At 45.0% G+C, this 27,524-nt stretch overlaps 1 long non-coding RNA gene across 1 annotated transcript in view; it reads left to right on the top strand.

Moving 5' to 3' along the window:
- Positions 1-17,604, top strand: part of LOC138259132 (uncharacterized) — a 92,703-nt gene extending 75,099 nt beyond the window's left edge. The window contains exon 3 of the long non-coding RNA XR_011198646.1: positions 16,396-17,604. This is a non-coding gene — a long non-coding RNA (uncharacterized lncRNA). The remainder of the gene's footprint in view (positions 1-16,395) is intronic.
- Positions 17,605-27,524: the final 9,920 nt, after the last annotated feature.

Below are 27,524 nucleotides of genomic sequence, written 5' to 3'. Positions count from 1 at the left end.
AGGTACCATTTTTATGGGAACACTTGTGGGATCATAGAATTTTAGAACATTTGTTATTACCAATTAGATTTTGCTGCATTTATGACTCTTAAATGTAAGCCAGTGTATAACAAAGAAGACATTTTGAAAAATACCCTCTAAATCACACGCTAGCATGGGTACCCACAAATTTAGAGATGTACAAATAACCACTGCTCCTAATCTCCATATCTTGTCCCCATTTCAGAAATACAATTCCTTGATACTCATTTTTCAGTCTATATATTTCTCTATATGAATTGATCTGAACTCAGTACTCAATGAAAAATCATTGTACAGTGAAGCTCAGTTGTTGGCTTTGGGTACCTTGGGTTCTTGGAGAACCTACATCTCCTATATATCCCCACAACCAGAAGGGTCTACATGTCATAATAGTATATTGGTTTTGTAAAGCGGCAATCGTGACAAAAAGTTACAAATGAAAATGTCACAAATGCCTGATCTTTTTTTCAACAGTTATGTTCTTTGAGAAAACCTTGACAGATTTACTCATATGACCCCTTGCTGAATTTGGAACTTTGTCTACTTTTCAGAAGTCTATAGCTGAGGATCACCCATGTGTTTCACAGTGGTATCCACCACTAACTGAAGTAGGTTTGAGAACACAAAGAATAGGAAAAATAGGCTACCTCTTTGAAAAATGCAAAAACAGTGGTAAAAAATAAGTTTTTTGATTGAGCTCTGCATATTAAAAAACTCAAAATGTTGCTATATTTTGCTGATTATTTTGACCCCCTCCAGGGGAATCCAGAAGCCCTGGGTACCTCTAGAATCTCAAGGATGTTGTGAAAAAAGGCTGCAAATTTGGTGTGGATACCTTATCCGGAAAAAGTTATGTAGCTCTGAGTGGAAACTCCCCCAAATAGCCAAACAAGGGCTCAGCACTGGAGGGGTGGAGATGGAGGGAGTTGGAGGCCCAGCAGCTAATGGGTTAACTAATAAAAACACAAATATTGAGAACCAAAATATTGCTGTTAAAAAAATCTATTTTTACTTATATTAAGAATACAAGTATTAGATACAAAAACATTGTTACCTTTAAATACCCACATAGATTGTCAAAGATATCGCAACACACAAAATCAACTACATTAAAAAAAATAAAGACATTTGATTACAAAACAGTATATTAACAGTATAGTAGGTTAACCAACAACAATGAACTCTAAAACATATATAAATAATTTAACAATGTTATAACAATTATATATAACTAAACGAAAGTTAAAATACTCCTAAGAAACTATACACTTCAATACATCAAACTATAGTAAAACAAAAAATATTTACAAAAACTAAGATATAGACATTACACAAAAAGACATAAATATTTATACATAAATAATACACCCAAAATACCACTTAAAAACAGAAATATATATATATATAAACATTATAAAATAAACCTTAATTACTGTCCACCAAAAAAGAAAAAAACTGGAACAAAATTCAACCTAAACAAACACTAACTAATAAAAACATCCATAAAGCAAATTAACCAACAAAAACTATACAATCAATTAATCTATCACTGTAAACGGAACACAAAATGTGATCTCTTACTATACCAAAAACTATGAAAGCTGCGAGACAACAATACACTGTTGTATTTGCTCCAGAAAATTTGAAAACAGAGTGGAAGAATACATACAACTACCTTTAAGGTAAGTAAAGCATTTAATTAAACAAACCTACAACTAAGTGAACTAAAAAAGTTAGATTATAAATAATTAACCACTCTGTTTTTTTATGTCATAAACATAAGAAACTACAGAAGAATTACTACACCATCAACAAACTACAAACCCAAGAAACTCCAGCAATCAAATACTTGAACAAATGAACATAAAAAAATATGTAAATTGAAAACAATTCTAAATATCAAGATAACCGTAAACTCTCAAAATAAAATTAAAATCCTCCAGCCCCTACAAGATACCAATAAACAAAAGTTGAAAATAAAACTAAAACTAAACACTATTTTCTGCTCAACAGAGAAGTCCCCATTATAGCACCCCTGACAATAAACAACTGCAATTTCCATCAAGAATACATATGTAAGTATAAAATAGAAAACAACAACCATAATTTTGTATGTACATTATACATGTAAAGTAAAAGTATTTACATGGCATTAATCATATGACACTATTTTCAGAAATAATGACAGGAAGAGAAAGATACATTACATCACAGTAAGGGAAACAATTACTCTCTCACATGTGCTACACTTACAGCCAAGAAAGTACAAGCACTGAACATGTTAATTGGAAATATACAAAATATTACTCAGTAGTTTGTTATGGGAAGGCTGTACAAAAGATGATGTTGTAAGTGGGAGGAAACACAACCACCTCCCAAATGCCATTGAAATTGAAGCAGGGCATGTACTACAAGATTTAGGAGAGGCAAGCACTGGTTTCCCAAGGTTCACACCTAAAATACGAACATATAGGGGGTCATTCTAACCCTGGCGGTAAAAAACGCCAGGGCGAATGACCGCGGTAGCACCGCCAACAGGCTGGTGGTGCACCGCTGGGCATTCTGACCGCGGCGGTTCAGCCGCGGCCAGAAACGGAAAGTCGGCGGTGTCCCGCCGACTTTCCGCTGCCCTTGAGAATCCTCCATGGCGGCGGAGCGCGCTCCGCCACCATGGGGATTCTGACACCCCCTACCGCCAGCCAGGAACAGGATGGCGGTAGGGGGTGCCGCGGGGCCCCTGGGGGCCCCTGCAGTGCCCATGCCAATGGCATGGGCACTGCAGGGGCCCCCGTAAGAGGGCCCCAAAAGGAATTTCAGTGTCTGCCTAGCAGACACTGAAATTCGCGACGGGTGCTACTGCACCCGTCGCACTCCAGCAACTCCACCGGCTCCATTCGGAGCCGGCTTCATCGTTGCTGGGTCTTTCCCGCTGTGCTGGCGGGCGGCCTTTTGGCGGTCGCCCGCCAGCACAGCGGGAAAGCCAGAATGGCCGCCGCGGTCTTGTGACCGCGGTGCGGTCATTTGGCGGTAACCGCATGGCGGGCGGCGCCCGCCGCGGTTAGAATCACCGCCATACTCTCTAAAGTACCTGAACATATTAGAGGCCAGCTACCAGCTATACCCACCTTGAAATGCTTAATAGCACAAACTAAAAAAAACACCAGTGATACTCCTGCTCCTAGAAGATACCAAGTTACCTAAATTCTCAAACACATATCCAGCACACATAATGAAGGGCTCTTCCTCCTACATGCCAACCTTTTCAATGAGGAACACATTATATTTACTATAGAAGATAACGTATTAAAACTAAGCCAATGTCAAACATGGATGATGGATGGGACATTCAAAGTGTGCCCCAAAGCATTCACTCAGCTATACACCATACATGGTGAATATCAAAACACAAATATACCATTCATATATGCCTAGCTACCTAATAAACAAAGTAGCAGTTACTACAAACTACAAAAAAAAAAAAAAGTTAAAACTACTACCCCCCACAGAAAAGAATAATTGACTTTGAACACGTTGTGATCAAAAAAGTACCCACACACAGCCACTCAAGGCTGTTACTACCATTTAACCAAAGCATTTGGAGATACCTTCAACAATCTACACAAAGGGGCTCATTATGACTTTGACGGGAGGTAAAATCCAGCGTCAGGATGACTGCCTATGTGGCCGTCCCTCCATGGGCCCTATTACAAGTTTCCTGCTGGGCCGGCGGACGCAAACAAGTTTCCGCCTGCCGACCCAGCAGGAAACTCACCACAACATTGACAGCCGGCGACAATGTTGCAGTGCGTCGGGTGCAACAGCACCCGTCGTGCTTATCAGTGTCCGTAATTCAGGCAGTGAAAAGCGCAACGGGGCTGTCCATGGGCATGTCCAAGTGCATGGGCAGTGCTGGGGCCCCCGATGCCCCTTTTCCGACAGCCTTTGCTTGGCAATCCGACAGCCTTGCGAAGGCTGGTGGAAAGGGGACTCGTAATCTAGAGGGCAGCGCTGCCCTGGCGGATTACGAACGCCAATACTGCCAGTCTATCGACTGGCAGCAACCTGGCGGTGCCGGCTGTCAGTCACGGTCGTATTGGGGCAGTCGGACCGCCACTATGGCGGCAGTCCAACCCCTCCTGCAAGTGTAGCGGTCTTAATACTGCAACACTCGTAATTAGGTCCTAAGTGAAAAACATGAAACGTACAGCCAATTTGTTTTTGAAATAAAAACAAAATACTGCACTAGAATATGTCCCTGTAACAGAGGTAGCTGACAACTACTACTTACTTAGAGGAAGTCAATTCTACTAACAAAATAGCACAAACTAAGGCCCTCATTCTGACCTTGGCGGTCGGCGGAGAGGCGGCGGTCGGACCGCGAACAGACCGGCGGTCAGAAAAATGCCATTCTGACCGCGGCGGTCACCGCCGCGATCGACCGCCACTTCCCCACTCCGACCGCCACGGCGGTCATGACCGCCGGGCTGGAGTTTGCGCACTCCGGCCCGGCGGTCGTCCCAAGACCGCCAACGGTATCATGACCCTGCCTACCGCAGCGGTTTCTGGCGGTCGGGAACCGCCATGCGAACCATGGCGGTAGGCACTATCGGGCCAGGGAATTCCTTCCCTGGCACTGATAGGGGTCTCCCCCACCCCCCACTACCCACCGAGTCCTCCCCCCACACCCTCCACCCCCCTGCCACCCCACAGAGGTGGTACGAACCCCCTCCCCACCCCCACCCCGACATGCACATACATGCACCCCGACATGCACACACCCCCAACATGCACATATACACACCCCCTACACACACATACACAACGGGGACACATACCCGCACACATACATGCAGACATGCGCACCTGCCGAACAGCACACATTACCCATAGACACAGCAGCACCCCCCGCCCGCATACACGCACTCACACACCCCCTCTACACACTCATACGCACACCCCCATGCACGCCCACATCACACAACACCCCTCCTCCCCCTCCCCTCACGGACAGTCAACTTACCTTGTGCGTTGGTCCTCCGGGAGGCGACGGGAGCCATGGGGAGGTGACCGCCAACAGAACACCGCCAACAGAAGACCGCCACACAGATATGTGGGTCGTAATTCTGTGGGCGGTGTTCTGCTGGCGTGGCGGTGGAGGTTGACCAGTCTCCACTTTTCCGCCGACCTCCAGTGTGGCTGCTGGCGGTTTCCCGGCGGAACGCTCCCAGCGGTCGGAATGCGCACAGCGGCATACCGCCGCGGTCGGCGGTCTTCACCGCAGCGGTAACTCGGCGGTCTCGCGAAAAGACCGCCAAGGTCAGAATGAGGGCCTAAGTCCCTTAATGGACTATTTTGAAGAAACCTCGGTTGGCAGAATGTACTGATCTGGTCACAGACACCAATCCAAATACCAGATACCATGGTGAAGTCTCTGTGACAGTGCCATGGCTTAAGAAGTCAAGACCTTCAACACAGTAGAAGGATAGCATAATACCTTCCATCCTACACTAGGGAGAACCCAATCTACACTTTACAAACCTTCTATAGTATTGAGTGCTGGTATGAAGTCTTAGCGATTTGTTTCTTCAGGTTGTCCAGTTCTTGTCATTGAGCAAGGTTTGGACTAGCTGTTGCTTTTTGTTTTAGCTGAATAGCAGGAATTCAGTATTGATAGGTGTAAGCCTTAGATAGTTGTTGGACGAGGCGCAATCGCTTTTTGAGATGTTGGATTACTGCAGCAGAAGCTGCTTTCAAATGCAGTTGCATATCACCTGCTGCTTGTTGCATTTTGATATTGTTATCTATGAGTAGAGTCTCAAGGTTTCAGTGTAAAAGTTGAAAATAAATGGAGGAAAGATGTAATCCTTGGAAGCTCCGGGGAACTCAGCAGGTGATCAGGATCTTCTGGGACCTGGAAGTGTGCATGTCGATAAACTGGTGTCGGTTGAATAAGTAGGAGTAGACATAGTTAAGAAACTCTCCAGTGAAGCCTATCTGGTCCCTTCATATCAGGAGGCAAATACCATCTTTATAGGTGATGTCAGCATGTGGTATTTGTATTGTGCAAACGTAGCCAAAAAGACAGCAGAGTGATATACATGGTCAAAGAAAGGCAAACGTACAGTTAACAAGTGATAGAAGAGGTAGTGAATTATTTATTGCTATACTATTGTGATATAACGTTCTTTAACTCTTTCCTAAGGTAGATGTCCTCTATGATTTGTAAGGTAGCTAGCTTTGTGTTGCAGCCTAATCTAAAGCTGAACTGATAGTTCAGGAGATGGTTGATGTTGGTGTGATTTTGAAGCAGTACCACAAGTACTTTTTCAGTGATCTTCCCGATGAAAGATAGGTGAGTTATGGTCTGATAGTTTCAGACATCATCCTGGTCTACTGTGGGTTTCGTTATGGAGCATCTGGCCTGTCTTGAGAGCTGCAGGAAAGATGCTTTGAACGAGGGAGGTATTGAAATTGCTGAAGAGGGGTGAAAGAGCTTCTCCAGAGAGGACTTTGATAAATGTAAGGATGTTGGCAAGGTCTTTGATAGATAGGAATTTGAAGGATGCCTGTTGTGGTATGTATAGAGGGCAAGTGGGTATTAGAAGATATGCAGGTTTGGTGTTGTTGATGTACTGTCAGATCTTCTGTATTGTTGCACTAAAGAAATGGTTGATATATTGCACTTGTCCGGGTAACATTGGACAGAACTGCCAGCCAAGGGGTTGATCCAGTGCCTGAATGTTTTGAAGAGTGTTTTGATTGTGTTCACAATTTGTTTGATGGTGCTGATGTAGAACTTGGCCCCTCTCTGGTCTTCCGACGCCTCTGTAGGGGCTTCAAACATTTCAGATTTGGTAGTTCAACTGTTGTATCTGGTGTTGATTTTCTAACTAATGCCTTGCAAAAATAGATCTCATGCTTTTATTCCTAGCTGTAAATTTATGCTCTATTTTAAATTTTTTCACATTTCTGGATTTTTGTCGTAACACATATTTTAGAACAAAGACATTTAATTATGCTGATCACCATTTCATTGACACAAGTGTGATAGGTTTTTATGGGCATTTGCTCACCTAGGAATGGATGTTGAATGGCAGGTCCTTAAATCATGCCCCTGCAAAAGGCACAGTATATGATGTTATATGCCAGATTGTATTGTACATGTAGCAGTTTGATGTTTCCTTATGTCAGATCTGATCAATAGATTTTGTAAGTTGGGTTTATGTGCACACACATAGTAGTTTATGTTTTGGTAGTAGTTCTGTATCAGTTCCCTTTGTGATATCCTTCAGTTCTTTTCTGTGTTTTTCTGAATCTTGTATGTTTGTGATGTGTATGGAAGAATGCATTTGGTTCTATGATTCATTTTTTTTAAATGTTTCAAGTGCTTTGTCTCTTGAGACGAATAGCGTTCTTTCTTGCCATTTCTGTAGGATGTCAGATGAGTAACCATGCTTCTCAAATGTCTGCATCTCTGTTACACATTGGGCAGAGTTACAAGTTGGCTATGTGGTAAATCTTTAATATGTGCCACTGGATGTAAACTCTTTGCTACAAATAGATTATTGCTATCAGCTTCTTTAATATATGGGTGTAGCTGCACTCTTCGGTAAGTTAGATATATTGTTGTGTCCAGATAATTGACCATGGGCTCGCCAATTGTTAAAATTAATTTAATGGAGCAATAGTTATCTTGGAGGAAATGTCATAAACCAGATACTTATGTTGGTGTTCCTGCTTGTACACTTAAATGGCTAGTATAGTGTTAATGTATTACTGCCAATATTTGATGTAGTGCTTTCAGGATTCCATTTTGGAGAGTATGCTCTTGTTCAAATGAGTGCATAAAGCTATTTGTTATATTGCTGTCTATGTTTATCCCAAATATTTGTAAATATTATCTGTCATTAAAGTTAAAATAACTGTTGAAAAGGATAGTTTAAAAAAAATACTGTATTCTTTCAGGTGTTCAAACTCTGGCTGACCTTTTAACATCTGTTCTGTTGTTTGGACCCCCTGAAACACTTAGAACAGATGTTGGTCAGGATACAGTGGAGAGAAACAGACTATCAAGGCTACCATGTGCCAGATCGAGTGGTCCAGTGTAGTCTGACTTGGGCATCAGGTGGGTAATGGGAAGATTTGCCTGTTGGATGCCAAGAGTCAGTCAGTTTTGGAGTGGGAGATGCAACTACCCAGATACAAGAGTTTTGTTAGGACCCACTGCTTCCTACAGGAACTTTGTAGCTAACTTTGGCCCCCCTTTAACAGCTTTAACATCAACGATGCTACCCACACAGGTGATTTGGACTGAGGAGTATCAGAAACTATTTAAGAAACCGAAGAGAGCACTGTACAGTGCACTTGTACTGAAAGCTGCTTACTACAGTCAGCCATTGTTAGAACAGACAGATGTTTCAGACAAGGGTGTTTAAACAATGCTGGCTTACCTTCATGAGAAAGCTAAGGATATCCAATGGCCTTTATTAGTCATAAGTTACTACCCAGGGAACAAAACTGGGCGAACATTGAAGAGAATGCTTTGCCATAGTGTGGGCTTTGAGAAAATTCTGGCTATATCTGATTGGTACTAAGTTTGTGATCCAGATCAATCACAAACAACTCAAGTATTTAATGTCAATGAAGGGCGAATATCTCAAGTTGCTGAGATGGTCTATCTCACTGCAAGGTCTAGGTTTCACAGTAGAGCATAATGACAGAACGAAGTACAGGAATCGTCACTCCCTTGCAGCCAATATCCCCATAAACACACACATTCCTGAATCCAGCCCTCTTGAGGCTAAGCTACGAACCAGGAAGCTTACCAAAGGTGCAGTTTCTCTAGTATACTGCTTCTTGGTCATCAAAGCCACAGATGGGTTCCAGAGACAGAGGTGGGAGGCATGAGTGGGGGAACTAGATGACAGATTGGAGGGAGGTGATAATGGCCACTTTGCAATTAGCAATTTCTACACGCCTCAGGCTAGTCCAACTTAATTACCTTTGTCTCACCTACATGATCACCGAGAGGCTTCACTGACCAAGAAGGATTTCTCAGGCCGATTGTGTCTGTTGTTCGCCAGCTGGTGCAGATTTTTTCCACATGATCTGGTCCTGTCACGGGTTAGCCTGGAACTGGGAAAGAATGAAAAGAGAACTCTGATCAGTCCTAGACCGGCCCCTAGAAATCTCCCAAGGAGTTGCCTGTCTCGGCCTAATAAAATACTTGGGGGGGGGGGGAGCCAGGACTGGAGCGTATACTGATTGGGATTCCCACATTGATCGCCAAGCAGGACATTACCAAGAGTTTGAAGTCCAAGAACCCTTAAATGGCCATATGGTGGATGAGGGTGGACTGGTGCGCTCTACAAGAACAGCGTATCTACACAGCCAGGGGCTGCCTGCAGGAGCTTTGGAAGATCTGGGGCAAATTATGGAAATATCCTGTCCTGGGTCTCGATGGCTGATCAATTTATGTACGTGAATAGTGGTGATGTGTGACAAGGTTATTTCAACTGTACTGTACGATGAAGCAATAAATAAAATTGTTTATCAGAAAAGACTATAGGAATGCAGATGGACTTTCCCAATGGATTTGGTGATTCCACGAGTGGACAGCCTCAGTAGTGGAGTAAGGCTCGGTTAAGTCGGCTCTGGAAGGTGCATCTTTTGGGATAGAAATGTCTATGTATAGTGTACAGTATGGTCCCCCACCGTAAGTTCCTGACTCTGAATAACTGGGATCCTGGTTCTTGATTTTGGCTCCAGCCTCATGCTAATCCAGTGTGCTTGTGAAGGCCTAGAACTGTCTCTTGACAGAAATGAGTTTCTGCACTTGTCCTGCACCTGAACATGAAGGAGCACACCCAGTATGCCATTGTCTACTGACAGTGGACTACTGTCACTGTCAAGGATTTAGCCAATATGATTGTGGTGCTGGCAGCGTACTATTGTCGTTCTGCTGTGGTCCTCCCTGGATTGCAGTGCAAGCCTCCTGCCTGCCCAGCTCTCCCAGATGAAGAAGTGAAGCATCACACCTGCTGCCACCTCCTGCCACCACTGCCAGAAATGAACTCTGAGGCTTGCTCTGTGGTGACCCCGTAAAACCGAGACTTGCAACAGGCACTGAATGCTACAATTTACCTTAATGGTAATCTGCCCCTAAGCCTAGAGACTTTCCTGAGAGACACTGGTCCCGGGTTGGAGAGAACTACCTAAACTTGCCAAGGGGAGAGTACCAGAGAGAGGGGCGAGGTGGTGCAGAATACAAGGCACCATAGCTTTAGCACCAGGACACAAATTGTGGCTGTTTTGTATGGTGTGAACACTGGGTTGAACATTCAGTTATGGTGCTGCTGTGGGACTGTTGAGTGCTGAGTTTATGCACCCCCTCACTATGTTTCTGAGAACCCTGTGACTGCTTGCCATAACTACCACTGAGAAGTGCTGAAGGGGTTGTACTTGTTCCACTTTGTACAGCCATAGTTGGACGGGTCCTGGGAGATCAGAGGCGAATAGACCCAGTCCCCTCATCTGTGGCCCAGAAGCATCAGCTTGCCACGTGTCCCACCCCTAACCCCTAAACAGCATCACACACAGTTGTTAACAGGTCCAGTTGAATAACTAAGATAGCCCAGTCTCCACCCTTCTACAATTTATTGTCTGAGGCTACATCCTCTAACTCAGAAAGGAAAGTGACAGAGTTGCACTTCCCGGGGTGTACCTCAAACTCTGTTTTGTGTTATATTTTACTACTAAAATCCAAGATGGATCCCACTGCTGTCAGTCACACAGTCACAAACAATATGGAACCTTCTAGCGGTCACCAATCATGCAATTTGTACACAGGTGAAGGTAGGCAATCTTGTCTCTTGGTAACTGCAGTGGCCATTTTGGGTTTCCACTGTGGTGGGAGCTTTTTCTGAGCATGTGTGAAGGCTTTCTTGTGAATAAAAACAAAAAAGGCAGACTGCACAACCATGCTAGGGCTGACTTTTATTGACATGGTACTGAAATTGCAATTCTGTGTTTTTAAATTCTGACTGTTGTTCTAAATGTTAAGAGCTTAGGGGGCTATTCTCAAACTACACTTTGTAGTATGTTTTGTGCGGTTCAAAATGCCATTTACTAAACTATGTGCAGATGTCTCTGCCTCTCCTCTCTTGTCTGTGAGGAGAGCTCCACACATGTGCGTATCATTTTTTGTAGTAAATGCGGGGGGGACCTGGGGTGTGGCTGGGAAATAGGAATTATTTACTATAAAATGGGAGGGTTTTAAGGAGCTATAAGGGGGGTTAAGGGAGAATAAAGGAGAGGTTTAGGGAGGGACAGACACCCACCCACAAAAGAGAAATACTATTGTTATCCACAAACCCCACTTCTAAAGTTCTTAGAACCACAAAGGACTCGAAACATTACTAAAAGTCTGCCATCTGAGCCTTTGAGTAAGGTCGGCACCAAAAATAGCCAACCTTTAGTACTGCAACACACTCCTATAGAAATAACGGGACCACCGATTAACAGTGGCAATACCTAGGAAAATAAAGGAATACCTTTGGGGGAGAGGGGGTTGAAGATCCCAATCTTTAAACTTTTGTACACAATCCTGTGCTATCTTTTTTTTTAATCATCTAATCGCTTTGTTCTCATTAAAGAAAATCATGTTTAATTGTATACCAAGGCTTTACTTAAGTTCCAGTTTTTATTAAAAAAAGGAAATCCTATTGAATGATATCATATGACTATTTTATTATTAAGATCCATTTTTTCTTGTTGTATTTTATAAGAAGACTTACAACGGCGGCATAACTGGGTAACACAAGGAATTGTTTTAAGCTTCACTAACCATCTACAGACACAACACATTTCAACACCAGGCACTCACAGCCAGGCTAACCACATAAGAAATAAACTGACACACTGAACATCTTTTTCTGCCTTCACTGTGTTGGTGAATATGTTTGTTGCTCTGCCCAGCATTTGGAGTGATCATTTTTTGAGGAAGAAAGAGAGGGTTCACAGAAAAAACATCAACATTTTTCGGATTTCCACAGAAGCAACCATTGCCACACACTGCTTCTCACTTGATGTGATCTTTGTTGTGGTTGCTGGGACTCATCTGTATCCTATTCCCAGTTTACCCCTGCCTATATCAAAATAATCACTGCACTCCATTAATGGCCAGTGGCTCTTTCCAGAGGTTCCTCTCTGACAGTGTTGGCACCTCACAAGCAAGCCAGTATTGACGCCTGCAAAAGGTACTGAGAAGCATCAACAGACGAGCGCACCAAGTCATTGCCATGACATGGTTGCTGGTGGAAAGGCAAAGAGTGGCAAAGACATTTTAAGTCTTTCCCCACTTCCCTTGTATGGTAGATGCCATTGACTGCACCCACGTGGCACTTCAATCACCTCACCACACAGCATACTTTTTCCTCAATGGAAACCACTGGCACTCCCATCAGTGTTCACGCTGTCATTCAAGGGCTGCTCCACTGATATGTGTGCTGCCTTTCCTAGAAGCACACAACAACTGTATCATTCTTTAGTCACATCTTGCATGTTGTTTGCTTGCTGGGGATTTTGGTGATCTGGCACATTGGTAAGTAACAACACCTCACACTGGAGGTACATGTGCATCTGGAGATGGCATCTCAAACATTCTCAGTATTCCTGACACAATTCATACGGATTACCCTAATACCCACTGAACATATGTAGGCATAATGTATTATATCCAGAAAGAGGGCCAAGTTATCAAACGTTCACGTCTTTGTTGCAGACCATCCTTGTTATGCTGTCTCTCCCCATCTCCTCACAACCTACAGATGTCCAACCACACTACTGCAGCATATGTATACATACATACAAAAGGTATTATTAAAAACACTTTGGGGATTTTTAAGTTTCAATTCAGATGTCTTAACCGTCCATGGAGGATTGGTGTATTTCCCAGAAGTTGTGAGCAAGATTGTTGTATCCTGTTGTGTTTTCCACAGCGTCACTATGCAATGGGTTTACATATAGATGTTGTCCCTGACCTATGCCCACACCAAGGTACCAGGGGTAGGGTACAGAATAAAAGTCAGGGGATTTGGGTGCAGGATCAGTTGGGTAAATCATTTCTTTTTTGAGCTGCTAGTTTGCTTGCTGCATTTATGTGGTTGGACAGTGTTGAATGGGAAATTCTACCACATTGTCCATATATATATATATAGTCCTGAAACAACTCTGTCTACCATAATGTAATTAACAAACATGCTGTGCTCTAATTTTAAATCACTTGCATCTTAATTTTCTGTAACCTTTAAACACTGTTCATTAGCAATACTGAAGTACAAACATCCTTAAAACCTTGATTCCTCACACATACGTTAAGCACACAGACAATTCCTGTTATTAGTTTTGTTAAATTATTTTGGATTTTCTCCATATGCAGGCGTCTCCCTCCTGCAAGCGAGGTATCTCTGCCTGCATGCCAAGGTATTTTCTCCCTCATGCAGAGAGCTCCCTCTCATATGCAGAGTCTCCACCCCACATTAGGAGTCTCGACCCAAAATGTGGGGTAGATACCTCTGCATTCAGGGCTAAGATCTCCGCCCACTGCAACAAATGGAAAATTACAGGAAGGGGGAAGAAGGGGGTGGTCATTGTTGTCATTCTGAGCCATCCTCTCTACACCACACCACCACCCTCCATCCTGCTGTTCCTTTCTATATTCAAATTCCTAGCATGGATCCGGGACAAGTGGAGAGGGCCTGCTCATTCAACAGTGACAAATTGCAGAACATTTGTGAGGGTGTCCTTTATGGGGTCCTGAGACCCAGCTGATCTATGCAGCATGCGCCCAAACAGCTCTATGCACTGCAGTGCAATGGGTTTCCACACCTGATGGAGGAAACCTTGCTGCAAGCACTGGGAGGACCTTTGTTGCTGGAACCATAAAAGGCCCAGGATATTCTTAGAGTGTCCTCCCACCACATTCTCAGCACCCCCACATGACAACACTGTACAGGTAGGTCCAACTGGACTGACTCCCTTCGCTGCCATTTGGTTGGATTGACTAATCATCTGATGTTAGCATGAAGAAATTGTTTTAAAGTTCTATTTTCTGGGACTACATAACAGTTAAAACACAACCTGAACATTTGGTAACTGTTACATTTTTATTTTGTCAATGTTAGTTGATGTGATACTGACACTGTGTAGCTTTTTCTTCATTTCTAACCCTAATATTTTTTATAATAATAAAATTCAAAATGTGCACAATTATTTTTTTTAAAACATTTTATTCCAATAAATGGCTGACTATCCACACTCAGCTGTTAGATTTGAAAGTCTAATCACTTGATGTTACATAAAGAAATGCTTTAAAAGTTTTATATTTTGAGACTACTAAACAGTTAAAACACAATTTCAACATTTGGGATCTGTTACATTTCCATTTTGTCAAAGTGTTTTTATGTGATGCTTACATTGTGTAGCTTTTCCATAATTTTTAACCACCATATGTTTTATAAGAATATTTTACAGAAAAATCAACAATCAGACATTGTGCTTAAATTATAGAGTTTGGCGGAGATGATACTTAGTCGCAAACAGAGTATCCTGCCCACCAAACTCTTGGTTCACCTGCCTCATTTAGAGAAGGGCAGATTTCTGATTCTTCCTCCTGCAGCCTGATGGAGTAGGTTCTGTTGGAGAAAGGACATTACACCATCCGCCCTATTCAAGGTGCATTTTAAAATGCCCTTTTTTCTTGTCTGTCACCATCAGAAAAAAACTGAGGATGGGGGACAAGAAAAAATAATACCCCACGTCCTTGAAGAAAACTCCCAACACACTTCTGAAGTTGGTTTGAAAAATAAAAAAAAATGTCAACAGCTTGGTGTATGCCCGTCAAACCTGAAAGGTGCCATACATCAAACATTTAGGGCCATATTTATACTCCGTTTGCGCCGAAATTGCGTCGTTTTTTTTGACGCAATTTCGACGCAAAACTAACGCCAACTAACGCCATATTTATACTATGGCGTTAGAGGCGAATAGCGCCAAAGTTCCCGGAATGTGCGTCATTTTTTAGCGTGAACCCCTTCCTTGCGTTAATGATATGCAAGGGAGGCGTTCCCGTCTAAAAAATGACTCCCAGGCCTTTACGTGGTATTTATACTCCCGGGCAAAAGAGACGCCCGGGAGTTGGCGTGGCTAAAAACGGCGCATTTGCGCCACTTTTTAACGCCTGCTCAGGGCAGGCGTTAAGGGGCCTGTGGGCTCAAAATGAGCCCACAGGTGCCCTCCCATGCCCCCAGGGACCCCCCCTGCCACCCTTGCCCACCCCAGGAGGACCCCCAAGGATGGAGGGACCCACCCCAGGGACATTCAGGTAAGTTCAGGTAAGTATAATTTTTTATGTTTTATATTTTTTTTTGGTGGCATAGGGGGGCCTTATTTGTGCCCCCCTACATGCCACTATGCCCAATGACCATGCCCAGGGGACAGAAGTCCCCTGGGCATGGCCATTGGGCAAGGGGGCATGACTCCTATCTTTACAATGATAGGAGTCATGTTGATGGGGGATGGGCGTCGTTAAAAAATGGCGCAAGTCGGGTTAAGACGATTTTTTCGACGTAACCTGACTTGCCCCATTTTAAGACGCCCATGCGCCATTTTCCCCCTACGCCGGCGCTGTCTGGTCTACGTGGTTTTTTCCCACGCAAACCAGGCAGCGCCGGTCTGATTGCGCCGTCTAACGCCATTCCATAAATACGGCGCCCGCATGGCGCTTCAGAATGGCGTTAGACGGCGCAAAACTTTTTGACGCTAAACTGCGTTAGCGCAGTTTAGCGTCAAAAAGTATAAATATGGGCCTTAGTACATTTAAAGGGACTGTGTGATGGTTCCTTTCAATGTACAGAGATGACCACTAGTCTGGTGGTCATCTCTAAATTTGACTGGTGGAGTACCCTGAGGATGTTGGACGTAATCTACTCTCCCATCAGGGCAGACACTACTCCTTCCACCAAACTGTAATCAAGCCCATAATCCTTTAGAATGCATTGTTTTTCTTTTGCAAATACTCTCTAATCTCAGAGGCAATATGTGAAAGATGTAGCAAAACATCCTTTCTGCTTTAAGCACAGGATTAGTAAAAGAAAAAACACATTTTCATAAACTTTTATCCTTTTATAAATGCCCAGTTGGAATTTCAGAAAAATGGTATATTAACATTGGATTGTAACAAGTTTGTTAAAGACTGCCCAATGTCGGTTCTTTTGTTTAGTGGTATGATATCCATTTTAAATAACTTTCATTTGGTATGCAGTATTTATCAAATGATTTCAAAATGTATCTCTTTTTTTCTACATTCCTTTTCAGTGAGACGAGCCTGGCTACGGGAACATCTGACTAGGACCTAGGGCAATGAAGGAGATCCTTGACTGCAAGGTGGGGACATTCACTAAACATCATCAGTGAGCAGGAGGAACCCACCATAAACAAGTGGTGTGCACCCATCCTGAGACAAATCAGATCTTTCACCAAAAGACGACGCACAAAGGATGAAGAGCCAGCTGGTGGGGTTGTCAACTCCACCAGTCAAGATAAGGCAGAGCATAGGGCTGCTCCTGGCTTTGAGCAACACCATCCTGTGTGGTCCGAAGAGCAGACTCCATCACTATTTAGGCCTCCACCCACCCCTTCCTTTACTCCAGGTGGCCGCCATACCATTGGGGCCTCCAGTTGCATCCCCTGCACTGAGTCCTCCAAGTACCCACAATGAGCAACACCAGCATTTGAGGAACACTTTAACCGCTGACACTGGAGAGCCATCTAGTGCAACATACTCTCTCCCCCAGAATATTTGTCTTTGGTTGCTCTCTAGGACAGTGGTTCCCAACCTGTGGTCCGGGGACCCCTGAGGGTCCGCGAAGCCTTCTCAGGGGGTCCGCGAGGGCCTAGAAAATTAAAAAAATATTAACAAATATTGACAAATTAGGTTCCCAGCTTCCAGTAATGACTCAGGCGGGGGTCCCCTGATTCCCATGATGATTCAGTGGGGGTCCCTGGGTTCCATTAATGTTAAAGTGGGGGTCCACAGAAATCAAAAGGTTGGGAACCACTGCTCTAGGAGATCATGGGACCTGTCGGAGAGGTTCAGTGAGATATCTGGGCATGGAGAGGTCTAGCTGTTCCAAGCCTTGTTAACTGAACATCTTCAAACTTTGTGTGGCCTTATGACCTCCTTGATAGCAGTTCCTCACTCTTGTCTACCTCCCCAGCCAGTCCCATCTCCGGTTATCCCGCTTCCTAGTTAATCTATCATCCATTTTTCCCCAGCTAACCCAGTGTTGTGGGGTGTGTGGTCCTGTCATGACAAAGCCATTTAACTTCCACGTCGGAGGAGGACTTCAACATTTTGGTGGTGAAGACAGAGGGGGAGAAAGGCCAGGAACATTTGCCCCCACGCCAGAAATATGATTCAAAGATGTTCTTTGGCTTGGTGGTTTGACTTTATAATATTTTAAGACAGTGGGTTGTTATTTTTAGACTGTGAATGAATTAATCTTTGCCAATTAATCAAAATCAGTTCAAATGCCTCAATAAAATGTCCAAGGTGCATGATGTTTAAAATGTTAAACGTTATTAAAATGCATTTAAAAAGTTATAAACTCATAATATGTAAAACCAATCAAATCAGAAGCTGCTGTCGTTGAGCCTAGCCCCTCATAGGTCTCTTTGTGTTTAGACCTAAAGCTTGCGTGTTATTTTTAGACTCTTTACAAGCTTGTTTTGTTCAATGATCCACTGTGTAGATAGACTAATTGCCCTGATGTTTCCTGGTGTGTTTTTATTATTTTCTCACCCCCTCCAAGTTTGGATTTAATCTCTCCATGAAGACCCCATTTTATTTATTTTTGGCCATTCCTGGGGACAGTTTCAAATTGGCCCCAATTTTGATTTTGCAAAACAATATCTATTTTGAGTTTAAAATATGGAAAAAAGAAGAAATAATGTCTGTTTTAATTTTTACACTATTTTGTGAAGTCAAAGAATTTTTTTATTTAGAAGTTTGTTTGTTAGACTTTATTTTTTTAGAAGATATTTTCAAACTCATATTGACATTTTACATCCAGTACATTTTGAAGATAAACAAAGACCAGATCCTAAATGACACTATCCCTTATTGTAAATGCCACAACATTCTACACGGATAAAAGATAGAGAAAGGTTTTACACAAGAATATCTATAATTTACTTTACAGATTTGTTTTTAGTTAATCTGTTAGGGATAATGTTGGCAAAATGTACAAAACAAAAGTTATTTTGGAGGATCTATCCTACTACTCTGCCTGCTTAATACTGGTGGTGATATATTGGGAGAGTAGACAGTGTTTGTCTTGTGTGTGGTTGAGTGTGTCAAGGTTGAGTTGGTAGTAGAGGTTGAGGTGATGCAGGTGGAGGCAGATGTTGTGTATATGCTACAGGTGGTTGTGGCAAAGGTGTGAGGTAGGCAGTTGGTGTGTCCCTCTTACGTTGAAGTGCCTCTACAGAATTTTGTGCATGGGTTGGCTGTGAAGAGTGACTTTGGCATGTTTTGCTTATTGTCTGTCATCTTCATGGTCAAAGCATATTGCCTTACACTATTCCCCCAAAAATTTGAAATTTTCTTGGTGCATCTTTGCTATGTCATGGTAACGTTTCACATAATCCAAGGCATGGGTCTGTCTGTTATGCATATGAAGAGATCCTTTTAGGAAGATAGCAATGTAATGGAGAGTAGCCCACATTGCATGAATATCTCCTTACACTTTAGACTATTATTGGAAGAAACTATTGTCCAAGAGAACATCATTAGACTATGCTAACTTCCTCTCCCTCCCCATGCAGGTGTTGCTGTCTGACAGGGCCAGCACATTGTAGCACAGAGAAGAGTGCCATCTGGGAGGTTGTGGGGAGGAGAACGGTGAATGGGGGATACTTGTTCCTCAGCAGGAGCATTATTTTCCTCAAATGAATGAAAGAAGACCTGAGATGCACCTTCAAGGGATGAGTTTGTAGGAGATTATACAAAGGTACCTATTAGTTGAGGGCTGTTTGTGGGTGAGTTGTACATAGGTGGAACAAGCATCTGTAGTTGCTTAGGTAATTGCTGGGGACTGGCAATCCTCAGGAGGGATTTTAGGGAAAGACTGCTTTTTAGCCATAAAGGGGTCTTGGAGATGTTCTGTGTCGGGGCAACAGTGTCCTCCTATACGTCTAGGTCCTGGCCCTCCTCAACCAAATCCTTCTCTTCCTCCTCTTCTTCACAAGCAGTGTTGGCTGCTGCGATAGTTGATTAGAGGAGGTTTGGATCCTCCCCTTGGATTGTCCGCCAGCCTCTGCTTGTTTATGGTTGAGCATCATCGTCAAGCGTAATATCCCCAGTACTTGGGAAAGAAGAGGGAAACAGTTGAAGATCACCATATAGAGTTTTGTGATTAAAGTTCAGCTCTACTTTAATTGAGATTGCTTGGAAAAACCAATACAGTCAGTATCCTGGAAACATAAATTAATTTATGAAACCAAGTGTTGATCCATGCATGGAATTATTATATCTCAGCAATGTCAACTCACATGCTCGCAGGTCAGCTGCAGCCACAGATGATGAATTTCTGGATATCCCCTGTGAGGTCAACTTCTGAACCTGTGCCCCTGTAGGTGATGTTTCCAAGGATCCAGCAGCTGTAGTGATAAAAAATAATATTAAATGCTTATTGTCTATTTATAAAAGGATAAATGACCACACATTAGAGATACATTAAAGAAAGGTAAAGCTATCAACACTAATAAAAAGATATTTAACATTTTATACGGGAAATTAGATAAATATGTTAATGAAAGAATTGGTGATGGGATGCAGAAAGTAAGATCAGAAGTTTCCAAGACTTACCTGGCATACAGATGGTGTCAGGCCTAATAACGTCTGCCAGGATGTTACTTGTTGTCATTGCTGTTGATGATGGCAAACTAGACATCAGGGGCTGTTGTGTGCTAGAAGCTGACAGGAGAGACAGACACACACGCGTATTAAGGAGTCCGTCCTAAATCATGCAAGAAGATGCTATTTAAATGTCTGAGATCCCCAAAGTTTCCTTGCCTGCAAGTTAAGACAAGACCTATGTGATAGTGCTTCCATTATATTGCAAAATGTAAGGTGAATTTTATAAGGCAGTATATAATTTAGTGTGCAAATAAAGGTGTGTGACAAAAGACATACAGCTATTCTGTCAGTGACAAATAAAGAGGTTAGACCCAACGCCAAAACAGCAGATGTTTGACTTACCAATCTCTACCATCCGTGTGCTGCATGATGCCAGTCTGGGTTTTGGTATAGTGCTGGGGGCAAAAGTTGATACTGAGGCAGGTGGTGGATGGAAAAACAACACAGGGATTTAAAAAGATTAAAAGAAAATATGAGTATATAAATGAGTACCAATATAAATTTCAAGGTTAAAGTTACTACAATTATTAGCCATCACAAAAAACATTGTAAAGTATAGTTTTAAGGTTTTGCAAAATAAGTGATAGAAATCTCCTGTAGTACGTTAGTAACATTGTTTTCATAAGGACATACCTGTACATGTAGTTGAGTTGCATTGTCAGAGTCTGTTGCCTCCTGCCATAAGGCTGCCTTCTGTGTTCCACTAAAAGTGAATAGAGGCAGTCCGTTTTTGTAATGTTTCACCACAAATTTTACAAAAAGGTCTGTCACCTCAGTGAAATTTCTTTTCTACTTAAGAAGTGGGTTTGCATCCTTCAGATAGAAAGTGGTGCCTGCAGTAGCTGAAAATCGAAGAGGCAAAAAAAGGAGATTGTATAGCGTGGGCAGTATTTATGTTATTGGAAGGAAATGGATGCCAGGTGTGTGTGATTTGGTTCAGACATATGTAATTCTCGTATTCTCCTCAATGGGAAAGTCTCCTCTTCGGTTAGGAAGGTCTTCTCAAAGTGTGCGGAACGTTTACTCACTTGTCTCCGTTCCCTAAAATGAGGGGGTGGGGCCATACAAGGCTACACTTTGTAGTAACTTTACACTCTGAAATAGCCAAAAATAGTAAAGTTACCTCGAAGTGGAAGAGTAAATGTACATGTCTGTATTTACTCATGTGTACATTTACCTTTGTGCATAGGCCCCACAATGTTTTAAACTTTTACTGGTTTGTTCATCTTTGCTAATTCTTTCACTTATTTGCACATTAATATATCCAGGGCATCAGATAAGGCTAGGACATCTTGGCTGTGGTGGTAACAGCAGCACCCATTTTTGCTTCCATAGCAGACTGAAAGTCGACAGTCTAGCAGTGGGAGCGTTTTCTGAGAATGTGTGAAGGTGTTCCTTCCTATAAAAATAGACAGGCTGCTCAACAGTACAGTGGGCACAGCAAAGGCAAACTGCTGTGTTTAACAGCGTCAAGCACCTGTAATGCTGCTCAAAATTCTGGCCCAAAAGAGTGTATGGTTTATAACAAAAAAGAACCCTTAGGGCTTCATGTACAAATGTCAGGTTTTGCGACTCGCAAATTGCTGATGTATAACAGTGTCTCAGACACTGTTAGCAATTCCCAAATGGGTCACAAGAGACCTGCCTCATTAATATTCATAAGGCAGGTCGCAGTTTGCGACCCATTTGTGAATAGCCAGCACTCACAGGGATGGTGGCCTTCAGGGGTCAGAAGACCACCATGTCTGGGACTACTTTCTAAATAAAGCAGTTTTGTTTTTAGATGCATTCCAAGAATTAAAATGAAAAGTTTCCTTTTCATTTTTTCAGAGTAAGCAGTGGTCCGTGGGACCACTAGCTGCTCTGAAAAAATGTTAGCGCCCCCATTCACAAAGAGAAAGGGCACCCCTTCCTGTTTGCGAATGGCTTACTACCAGTTTGAAAATGGTGGTAATCTATGCATGTTTTGCAATCTTATTTTGGTCACAAAACATTTGTACATACCTTTTGGATTCGGTATTAGGAAGGGGCGCCCAGAACACGCCCCTTCCTAATAATGAGTCACAAAACCCAAATTGCGATTCCGTAACAAGTTACCAAATGGCAATATGGGCCTTGTACATCCCAAAAAGCATTTTTCTAGTCGGAAATGGGCCGATTCTGGAGCTAGGCCCATTTGCGACTAGAAAAATGCTTTGTACGTGTTTGTACATGTGATCCTAGATCTCAAAGTATAAGCATGATAGAAAGTTGTAAGCTACTGGAACAAGGTAGCCTGAGCACAAGTAAGTAGGTGATACTGGCTCATGGAGGAATTACTTTGAGATTTGCCGTGCTGACTGTATTATTGGCAGCCAAACACAAAACTGAGATTTTTACTGTGTTGTCTTGCTAACATTTAGATGTGCTCTTTTTTAGGAAGAACCTGGATGCATGATGCTCAAGGTCCAAATTTTGGTAATAAGAATTTTGGCAGGGCTTTCAAATAATGAAAATTGATAAAGTGGGATAGTGGGGGCTGGGCACTGGTTTTAAAAGATTATGGCCCTCATTATGACCCTGGCGGTCGGTGATAAAGTGGCGGTAATACCGCCAACAGAGGCTGGCAGTAATTACCGCCAAATTATGACCATGGCGGAAAGATCTCCGAAAGACAGCCAATGTACCACATCGACCGCCAGGGCGGAAACATCAGCCACCACGGCGGTAGGCGCCTACAGCCAGGCGGAACAATGTAATTGTTCTGCCCACCATATTACAACAACACAATCCGCCACCTTTTCCGGGGCGTTACCAACGACATCAAAAGCCTGGCAGAAACTGAGCTCAGAAGTGAAAGGACTCCCCATTGGAGACACAAGGAAGAACCACGTTGCCATGAAACCCGAACTGCATGTATTTCCAATGATATTCTACGTTCTGCTCCACCACGAACACCAACGCCGGCGAAGATGACGACGGTGAGTACAGCTGCCTAGCACACAAGGTGGGGAGGGGGGGCGGAAAAAGAGAGTGACACACACACGCACCACATGCACCCCATACACACGCTCCATACACACAACCAGATGCACAAGAAAGGAAGTTAATTCCAGAAATCGGCTGAATAATGCAAGGACAAAATGAATTTATCAAAGTGAGTGTAATAATATCAGCACAGTAAAAAAAAAAAAAGTTAGCCAATGTAACAGATATTTACAAATGTACAGAACAAGACACACTGCCCAGTCCTCAGTTCGAGTGGGCGACATGGCCACAGGCCAAAGTCCAAGGCCCCACTTGTCACCTGCATCAACACGGAGAGAACACTGCAGGGGCATCAGTTGGCAAATACGCAGGCACCTCAGAGGGAGGGAGGGGCACCTCAGCCGGGTGCTTGGTCCTGGGGAGTGATAGGCCACAGTCTCTCAGGTGGGTGTCTTCCCCACTGGTTCTGGAGGGGGCAACATGCCCTGTGCTTGGTCCTGGGGAGTGACAGGACACAGTCTCTCAGGTGGGTGTCTTCCCCACTGGTTCTGGAGGGGGCAACATGCCCTGTGCTTGGTCCTGGGGAGCGACAGGCCACAGTCTCTCAGGTGGGTGTCTTGCCCACTGGTTCTGGAGGGGGCAACATGCCCTGTGCTTTGTCCTGGGGAGGGACAGGCCACAGTCTCTCAGGTGGGTGTCTTGCCCACTGGTTCTGGAGGGGGCAACATGCCCTGTGCTTGGTCCTGGGGAGTGATAGGCCACAGTCTGTCAGATGGGTGTCATCCCCACTGATTCTGGAGGGGGCAACATGCCCTGTGCTCGGTCCTGGGGAGTGATAGGTCACAGTCTCTCGAGTGGGTGTCTTTCCCACTGGTTCTGGAGGGGGCACCATGCCCTGTGCTTGGTCCTGGGGAGTGCAAGGCCACAGTCTCTCAGGTGGGTGTCTTGCCCACTGCTTCTGGGGGGGTGGCAAAATGCCCTGTACTTGGTCCTGGGGAGTGCAAGGCCACAGTCTCTCGAGCGGGTGTCCTCCCCATTGGTCCTGGAGTGGACAGGCCGCACAGCAGCCCATGGAGGCAGGATTACATTGTGTCCGCTGGCGGTGACAGCTGCACTGTGGTGGTGCTGGTGGTGGGAGGCTCCTGCACATCCCCTGCACCCTTGGATGGATACACTGTGGTGGTGGTGGTGGGAGGCTCCTGCACATCACCTGCACCCTCGAATGGATGCACTGTGGTGGTGCTGGTGGTGGTGGGAGGCTCCTGCACATCCCCTGCACCCTCAAATGGATGCACTGTGCTGATGGTGGTGGGAGGCTCCTGCACATCCCCTGCACCCTCGGATGGATTCACGGCCATGGTTGGTGGTGGGGGCTCCGTGACAGCTGCTGGTGCAGGCTCCTGGCACTTCTTGCCTTAGGGACATTGGGGCGGGAAGAGGGAGAAGTAATGGGAGTGGAGGATGAGGGAGTGGTTGTTGGAGGTGTTTGTCTGCTGTATTTGGGTGCAGGTGCATGGGTTGTATGCTGTTGTGAAGTGGATGGCTGGTGGGTGTCTGAGTGCTTGCGTTTGTGTACTTTAGGGGGGGCAGACACAGTGGGAGAAGACACAGGGGATGTGTGCATGGCTGTTGTGGAGGTGTCTGCCAGTGAGGTGTGTGTTCTGCTTGGTGTGGTGATAATGCTGGTAGTAGATGATGATGTAGTGCATGCAGATGTGAGTGTGGACGTGGCTGGGAGGGAAGAGGTGGATGGGGAGGAGGAGGAGACAGTGGAAATAGTGGATGTTGTAGTGTCTGCAAATGAATGGTGTTTGTGTGAGTGCCTGTGGGATGAAGTGTGGTGCTTGTGTTTGCCTGTGCCACTCTTGAGTGTTGTCTTGTGTGCATGCTTGTCTGAATGTGTGCCTGGGATGGGTTGGGGTTGAGGAGAATTGGACTCGGAAGTGGAAGTTGGAGGGGGGCGGTAGAAACAGGGACAATGGCTGCCATTAGCGAGGAGGCCAGAGCCTGAATCGCTCTCTGTTGGGCCGCCAATCCAGTGAGAATGCCCTCCAGGAATGCATTAGATTGTTGCATCTGGGCTGCCAGCCCCTGGATGGCATTCACAATGCTTGACTCACTGCCCTACAGAGATGGATCTCAGGAGGTCAATAGCCTCCTCACTCAGGGCAGCAGGGCTCACTGGGGCAGGGCCTGAGGTCCCTGGGGCAAAGGAGATCCCCACCCACCTGGGTGAGCGGGCACAGGCAACTCAATGAGGGGCTGTAGGGAGGGCAATGCTGGTACGGGGGTGGTGGCTGTACCTGTGCTGGGTTGGTCACAGAAGTGTCCGCCACCACCAGTGAGCTTTCATCAGAGGAGGTGTCTGTGTCTAAAGTGTCCCCTCCAGTCTCCGCAGTGGTGCTCCCCTCACCCTCCGTCCCACTGGTGCCCTCAGCGTCAGTGGACTCTGCCTCCTGAGTCCTGTGGGATGCAGCTCCCTCCGTCGCCGGTGCGTCTGCACCTCCATCTAGATGATGCTAATGCACATAAGGACAGGATAACAAATCAAAAAAGGGGGGAGAGACAAAGGATACACTGAGTCAGTGGCGGCACCAACACCACCGTTGGCGTACATAGCACCCTCACACACAGGGAACAGTCCTACGCACTATGCATTGCACCACCACTGATATTGCTAGCCACCAAGGCATGAGGAGGAGCACACACCACCAACTGCAGCACACATGGGACCCACGCAGCCCTGACCAGTCATGGATGCTTACAAGATAGGTATGCAGGATTATCCCTTCAGAACCCTAGCCACCAGAGGACCTATGTCAGGCCTGGCCTAGGGGCACACACTGACACATCCACCACCCAGATACCTCCTCACCAGGTGTACGTTGTAATGATGGGCACTGTACTCACCCCCTTGTGGCTGCTGTGATGCCCAGAAGCACCCATCGAGCTCTGGATAGGCCACCGCCAGCATGCGGGCCATTGGGTGGGTCAGGGTTCGACGGGCACCCTTTCCTCGTTGGGAGGCCTTCCCCAGCTGGGCTTCCGCCCTCTTCCGTGCCCAGCCTCTCAGGTCCTCCCACCGTTTGCGACAGTGGGTGCTCCACCTGCCATAGACCCCCAGGGTCTGCACCTCCTTGGTGATGGCACGCCATATACCCTTCTTTTGATGGGCACTGACCTGCAGAGGCAATACACACAGGAAAATAACATTAGACAAACAGTCCAGCCTGTTACGCATATGGACCACCATACCCGTTCCCATCACAATTTGCATACACATAGCCTAGTACACAAGCTGGACGCCTCAAAGAGGACATCCACCCACCCCCCCTTACACAAGGCCTTCACACACACCACTCCAGGCATTCATGCCACATGCATCGTGCCCACAGTGTACTCATCTGTTGGTCTGGAGGCCCATACAGCAGTCCGTATTGGGGTAGGACCCCATCCACCAGTCTCTCCAACACCTCCGAACCGAAGGCCTGGGCCCTTTCCCCGGTCACCGGGGCCATGGTAGGTTCCAGACAGAGGTCACAGCAGCACATGCAGTGTAGGTCCTCTCCTATGGAAGGTCAGATAGCAAGTGAGGAATCAGAAGAAGGAATCAGAAATGGCAGTCATGTCCGCGGCTGTGCATACCGTCGGCGTAGATCACCATTGGCCACTGTACCCCAAAGGGGCCAATATTAACCAATGAAGAGTTGCACGGCGGTTCCCGACTGCCTCCCTCCACGGTGCACAACGTCAGCGGAATTACCTCACTTCCATCTGTCCCTCCACACAGGACAGGCGTACACCATTTCAAGGTGGGGGGGCCCCCGTATGGATTTATGCTGCGTCACAGGAGAAATAGGCACAACCTGGACAAATCACACTGACCCATTACAGGTTTACAGATTGCAAACTCTTGTTGTGGCCCCAATGTTCATTTTGTGACAGCCTCCTCACTCTTGTGTCCCTTAGATACCTACCGCTGTGGATGAATAGGAGATGGAGACATACCCCCATGTACAGACCCCTAGTGGACTTGGCAACACTGGAGGACAGGCTCATTATCCTCAACTATAGACTTGACAGGGCCACCATCACAGAGCTGTGTGCCCAATAGGAACCTGACCTGAAATCTGCTATCCGTCACCCTACTGGGATCCCCCCTCTTGTGCAAGTGCTATCTGTACTCCATTTCCTGGCAACTGGTTCTTTCCAAGTGACAGTGGCTTGGCAGCAGGAATGTCACAGCCAATGTTCTCAAATGCGCTGACAAGAGTCTTGTCTGCCTTGATAAAAAACACGTGCAGCTACATTGTTTTCCCCCAGATTGAGGATTTGGCCACAGTGAAGGCCAAGTTTTATGCAATGGGAAATATCCCCAACATAATTGGGGTGATTGATGGAACACATATTGCATTTGTCCCCCCCACCCCCTGGCAGAATGAATAAATGTTCAGGAATGGTAAGAGCTTCCACTCTATGAATGTGAAGATGGTGTGCTTGGTCGACCAGTACATCTCCCACATCAATGCTCAGTATCCTGGGTCAGTGCATGATGCCT

Source organism: Pleurodeles waltl, chromosome 2_1 (genome assembly GCF_031143425.1).
Source record: "Pleurodeles waltl isolate 20211129_DDA chromosome 2_1, aPleWal1.hap1.20221129, whole genome shotgun sequence".
NCBI classification, from domain to species: domain Eukaryota; kingdom Metazoa; phylum Chordata; class Amphibia; order Caudata; family Salamandridae; genus Pleurodeles; species Pleurodeles waltl.
This window is presented reverse-complemented; position numbering and strand designations above follow the sequence as displayed.